Below are 6,844 nucleotides of genomic sequence, written 5' to 3' on the forward strand. Positions count from 1 at the left end.
GGTGGCCCTGGTGCTCAGAGTTCACGCTCCCAAGCCAACTCTTAACCAACTAGCCACTCGGCTGGCCCCATGTCTCATTTTATAAGCAAGCTGAGAAGAGGAATGCAGACCTGATTCCCTCCCATCATATTGCTTATTGGGAATTAGATGATCAAAAACAACAGCTTAGGAAATTCTGGCTAAGAGTTAGAAGATAGAATGTGTGAAGGGCGAGCAGCACATCAACCTCCCTGGACTCTGGTCTGAGGCTCCGACTCAAGCCAGGTGAGCCCATCTTCTCTGTTAAGAGAAAGCACGGACCACTGAAAGTCAGCCTCCATGGCTGGGGCTGTATCATGCGCTTCATGGTCTAGTCTGAAAAGCCCACCAGCACACGTGGCTCTGAGATGGGGACCGTTTACGGAGCCACTTCTGGGGCAGTGTTCAAAAGTAGCGGAGAAATTGCATAGATCCTGTACACCCTCCACAGGTGTGCTCAGTCGGAGATGTTAATCTCTTAAGTCAGTGGTTCTCAACCTTCCTAATGCCGCGACCCCTTAATACAGTTCCTCACATTGTGGTGACCCCCAACCATAAAATTATTTTCGTTGCTACNTGCTACTCTGAGAGGCCTCATGAGTCCCCCGACCCCTCATTATTAATTGAGTGGACACCACTCCCAGTTGGGCTGCTGCCCAATGCAAAATTTTTAAACTTACCTCATGTAATGAGGAGCTCAATCGAGCATAATGTGCGACTGTTTCTTCTCAATATGTCATTCACTGCATTGTTAGGGGCAATGCCTTCATCGATGTCAGTTAGAAAAAGTAGACCTGTGCTATGAACGGTCTGGGTAATTTGGTCCTAAAACAATGACCCAGAAGGTATCGGTGGCATGGCCCATTAGGGAGACACTTTCCATGGGGTGGCTTTGAGCAACTCAGGAATCATGGCTTCAACCAGTGGGAGAATAATTTCCAGGTTCAGACCACAGGGCACTCCTAACACCTCTGGATGGCACTGCTCCAAGCCCAAAGATGCTGAGAAGACTTCCCCAGCGTGGCATTCCCCCAGGAGGCACTGGGACGCACTCCAGCGCTGTCCAGTTGGTGATCATCCAGCAAGTTCAGGGGTGTTTTCTGCAGAAGCTTTTCACCTGTGGGGCTTATTATCCTGTTTGGAGCTCCTTTAAATGTAGACAATCCATGCCAGCATGGTACTCTCATTGTTACCTCTGGTCTGTTGACCCCCCACTCTCCTTAGGGAGGAAAAGCCTGGAAACTGCGTCCTAATGGCCCAATTAGTCCTAATGCTGCGTGGTGTTGACTGTTTAGTTACCACCATATTGTGTACAGAACTAATTGTGGTGAAAGCAAATGAATGGTCAGGAAACAAACAGACTACTAGAAAATAATTACCTGGAGTGTTTCTCTTTAGTACCTGTGCAGCGGATTTCATTATAGTCAACAGCCTCTAAGCTGCTCGAAATAGTGGTATTTGTCATTTTCATAGAAACTTGATAATGACATTAATTTATCTTAATGGCCTGTTCTATTGTTATAAATAGTAAAATTAGCTTAAATTGTCTTGCTTTTGCTGGTTTTGGATGGCTGCAGAGGGCCCTGCAGCAGCCGACGAGTAGATAATTTGGTGTGCTTGACAGATTTCCAATAATTTGTTATGTGGAGGATGAGTAATGCTAGTACCATTAATGTTCATTTTCCTCTAAATTCATTACTGCCCTTTTCCCTTTTATCTTTTTTAATGTCTGGGCCATTTTTCTGTATTTCAAGTGGAGCCACAGAGTCTATTCATATTCAGCCAGCTATTAACATTCTGCACATAGCGAGCCTCCCAGAGAAATGACTCCTGATGAAATGATGAGCCTGGCCGCTGTGCATGACAGGAAAACAGGCAAAATGGGGGGCCGGCTGGTATCAGGGCCTGGGTATAATTAAATCAAATGTAATTTTAAAGAAATTTAAATGTTTTCATTTTATGGCAAAGGTAAAACATACTCAAGGGAGAGTCGAAGACAGTGTAAACGCATTAATAGCCCTCACTCCTCCCTCTGCATATCACTCCTGTTCTAACGTCACATGGCGTTTCATCAAAGATGAGTACACACCATTCCCTATCAATCCTTTTCTAATTAATCCCTAGTTTCTAATTAATTGACTAGTTTCATTTGTATAAACAGATATGTTGACTTAATACCTGGTACAAACATGAAGGCTATTTGTTTATCACCAGAAAAACTCCTAGAATTGCATTTATTCACTCTCAGTTCCAAATCTTTGTGTGTATAGGTCTGGGAAAGACCCCGGACTCAGTTGCATTGGTCTTCCAGCATTTTCCAAGTACATCTCCTCTTCTTTCATGTTGTGACATGAAGGCTACTGAATAACAAAGAGGCTGATTAGAGCTTTTTTTTGGGGAGCGGGGTGCGAGAGTGGGAGCAGGGCTCTGTGCCTGGTATGAAATGTGAACTATTGGGTTGTCGAAAAAGTCATGATGTATTTTTTCTCTGTTTTTCTTTGCGAAAATGCGTCATGACTGTTCCGACAACCCAATACTTTATCAATAGTCCCAGTCATCAGATGGGGTCTCCATGGACCCCATTTTATGGATGAGGAAGCTGAGGTTCAGGCCATTTACAAAGCCTGTCTGAAGTCAAAGGGGAAGGAGATGGTGGTGCCCGGACTCTGCTGAACCCCACTAAGAGTGGGGGAGCCTAGAGAGGAAAAGCCTCTGGGGAGAGCACAGAGCCTCTCAAACAGACACATCTGGGTTCCAATCCCACGTCTGCACCCACTAGCCACGCAGTCTTGGGCACGTTCTTGTACCTTGTTCTGATGTGCGTGACTTTAGTTTCCTCACGTGAGTAACCTTGCTTCACAGAGCAGTGGGGAAGATTAAAAGGAAAATGCAGCAAGGTGCTTCACCCAGTACCTGTGCCTTGGCCTAATTAAGGGAGAAGGAACAAGTCCCCAGAGCCTTCTCCAGCTTCCCCTGACGACCTCGCCATGGGACTTCAGTTGGCGCAGCACAGGCCCAAGCGGACAGGTGGACATCTCATGGACCAACGGCTTCCAGTCCATCCGCTGGATTTCCACCTTCAGATCACCTGTTCCCTCACCTGGAAGCGGAGGTAATGAAGTGGCCCACCCTTTGGGGAAGCATTGAGAATCATTCATATAATTATTTAGAGCATGCTGAAGTCTCAGGGTTAAGATTGTGATAATCATCATCACTGGCTATAATGAACTCACCGGATATTTTGCCCAAGAACCATGTCTTTGAAAATCATTATTTGTAATGTTACAAATGGAATGGCCCCAGCCTGGTCAGCTGCCAGCCAGGAGACTGGAGGGTCCTGGATGGGAGTCTCTGAGCATCCCAGGGGCACAGTGGGGTCAAACCACCTCCTCGGGGGTCCTTTGCTCCCAAGTCAGTAAATGCCACAGTGATACAGACCCCAGAATCGAAACAGCTCTTTCTAAGCTGTCAAGAGCCAGATGGCATCGCCTTCTCAGGAAGCCCCCTTCTCTCCGCCTTCCAGGTCCGTGGCCCACCTACATGTTGCCTCATCCCATGTGACTGCAGTCAGAAAGCCCACCTTGGTGATCTTTGAAAGAGCTCTTATGTATCAGGGGCTAGCTCCGTCCCAGGTGCTGCGCAAGACAGAAAGGAAGCCAGGTGTTCTCTCTGCCTGTCAGAGTTGATTATAGCTGTGATTGCAGAGGAGGAGGACGCAGGCCATCTGAGGAGGGAGATGGGGAGGGAGGGAAACTGTGGTGACTATGGTGTGGATTTGAGGGGGATGCTGAGGGACACTTGGCTTCTTTCGGGGTCTTGGCGGCTCCCTAAGGCAGGAGCCATGGCTTTTCTTGGAGGAGAACTGATTTTGCAGTCGCAGTGCCCAGTAAGTCTACCCATGGCTGTGGTTTGTGGGTGGTGGATGTAAGAGGGCAGGGGATGCTCTCGGGGAGAGGCGTGAGGACTATATGCGCGCGCACACACACCATGTGGGTGCCTGCCCGGGTGTGGAGGGGCAAAGGGGCCCTGTGGGAAGGATACAGGTGTGGGGCCTGAGACACCAGCCATGGGCTCTCACCTCTGCCACTTGGCCTCTGTGTCTCAGCTGACCGCGAGAAGAGTTTAGCACAAAGGTCCCTTCTGGCTGATTCCATACTTTAGGTGCCTTGCGGATATCATGTTATGAAGCTGGTGCAAATCGAAGGTCTCATGTACTGTGGTTTGTGAGGTGCCTCCAGCTCACAAACTGTGCAGGCTGCACCTGTTCCCCTCTGGGTCCTCTTTTTTTTTTTTTTTGCCTCTTCTTAGTAGTTCTGTTGTTGCCTGAACTTCTTACGGACTCCAAGTCCCTTGGAGATCTCACAGATGTGTCATATCTACTGAGCCCCCCTTAGGGGGCTCCCTGAGATAGTACTGAAACCAGCACTTAGGGGGAAAGACGGTGGGACTGGCCTATGGGCAGCCTCTGAGTGGTATCCACAGAGCTGTCTGCTCACATGCCATGTACTAAAAGGGAACATGCCTTGGGAGCCCCCTATGCTACTCTGAGAGGCCTCATGAGTCCCCCGACCCCTCATTATTAATTGAGTGGACACCACTCCCAGTTGGGCTGCTGCCCAATGCAAAATTTTTAAACTTACCTCATGTAATGAGGAGCTCAATCGAGCATAATGTGCGACTGTTTCTTCTCAATATGTCATTCACTGCATTGTTAGGGGCAATGCCTTCATCGATGTCAGTTAGAAAAAGTAGACCTGTGCTATGAACGGTCTGGGTAATTTGGTCCTAAAACAATGACCCAGAAGGTATCGGTGGCATGGCCCATTAGGGAGACACTTTCCATGGGGTGGCTTTGAGCAACTCAGGAATCATGGCTTCAACCAGTGGGAGAATAATTTCCAGGTTCAGACCACAGGGCACTCCTAACACCTCTGGATGGCACTGCTCCAAGCCCAAAGATGCTGAGAAGACTTCCCCAGCGTGGCATTCCCCCAGGAGGCACTGGGACGCACTCCAGCGCTGTCCAGTTGGTGATCATCCAGCAAGTTCAGGGGTGTTTTCTGCAGAAGCTTTTCACCTGTGGGGCTTATTATCCTGTTTGGAGCTCCTTTAAATGTAGACAATCCATGCCAGCATGGTACTCTCATTGTTACCTCTGGTCTGTTGACCCCCCACTCTCCTTAGGGAGGAAAAGCCTGGAAACTGCGTCCTAATGGCCCAATTAGTCCTAATGCTGCGTGGTGTTGACTGTTTAGTTACCACCATATTGTGTACAGAACTAATTGTGGTGAAAGCAAATGAATGGTCAGGAAACAAACAGACTACTAGAAAATAATTACCTGGAGTGTTTCTCTTTAGTACCTGTGCAGCGGATTTCATTATAGTCAACAGCCTCTAAGCTGCTCGAAATAGTGGTATTTGTCATTTTCATAGAAACTTGATAATGACATTAATTTATCTTAATGGCCTGTTCTATTGTTATAAATAGTAAAATTAGCTTAAATTGTCTTGCTTTTGCTGGTTTTGGATGGCTGCAGAGGGCCCTGCAGCAGCCGACGAGTAGATAATTTGGTGTGCTTGACAGATTTCCAATAATTTGTTATGTGGAGGATGAGTAATGCTAGTACCATTAATGTTCATTTTCCTCTAAATTCATTACTGCCCTTTTCCCTTTTATCTTTTTTAATGTCTGGGCCATTTTTCTGTATTTCAAGTGGAGCCACAGAGTCTATTCATATTCAGCCAGCTATTAACATTCTGCACATAGCGAGCCTCCCAGAGAAATGACTCCTGATGAAATGATGAGCCTGGCCGCTGTGCATGACAGGAAAACAGGCAAAATGGGGGGCCGGCTGGTATCAGGGCCTGGGTATAATTAAATCAAATGTAATTTTAAAGAAATTTAAATGTTTTCATTTTATGGCAAAGGTAAAACATACTCAAGGGAGAGTCGAAGACAGTGTAAACGCATTAATAGCCCTCACTCCTCCCTCTGCATATCACTCCTGTTCTAACGTCACATGGCGTTTCATCAAAGATGAGTACACACCATTCCCTATCAATCCTTTTCTAATTAATCCCTAGTTTCTAATTAATTGACTAGTTTCATTTGTATAAACAGATATGTTGACTTAATACCTGGTACAAACATGAAGGCTATTTGTTTATCACCAGAAAAACTCCTAGAATTGCATTTATTCACTCTCAGTTCCAAATCTTTGTGTGTATAGGTCTGGGAAAGACCCCGGACTCAGTTGCATTGGTCTTCCAGCATTTTCCAAGTACATCTCCTCTTCTTTCATGTTGTGACATGAAGGCTACTGAATAACAAAGAGGCTGATTAGAGCTTTTTTTTTATCATTTTAATAATGCTCACATTTTGGCTACTGAACATGAAAAAAAATGTGCAGCCATTATTCTGGACAATGGAAAGACATTGGAATGCAAAGCCAGTTTCTTTTTACAACTTGGGCAGAACGGATGTTGAGAGGTCAGCGCTTACAGACACAAGTTCTTAGCCTGAGTGCCACAAGCTACCTCACTATCACCGTCACCCCAGGTTAAAATACCCATGTGGGGTCCAGTGAAAACATAAGCATAATTAGAATATGCTTTTATATTATAAACTGAGTCTTTTTAAAATGTAAACTTAACAAAAAGGAAATATTGACTTTCTTAATGATGCTTTGTCTCAAGATGAGGGTGATTCTTTTTCTGTAACTGCTAAACTTGTTCCGGTGGTCCCATTGGGGGGTGTTGAGGAAGAAAGGAGCACTGAATTTTTTTTAATGGGACTCTGGACATTTCTGTCAACCCAAAAGTCCCC

The sequence above is a fragment of the Hipposideros armiger genome, unplaced genomic scaffold, assembly GCF_001890085.2.
Source record: "Hipposideros armiger isolate ML-2016 unplaced genomic scaffold, ASM189008v1 scaffold_459, whole genome shotgun sequence".
Taxonomy (NCBI): Eukaryota; Metazoa; Chordata; class Mammalia; order Chiroptera; family Hipposideridae; genus Hipposideros; species Hipposideros armiger.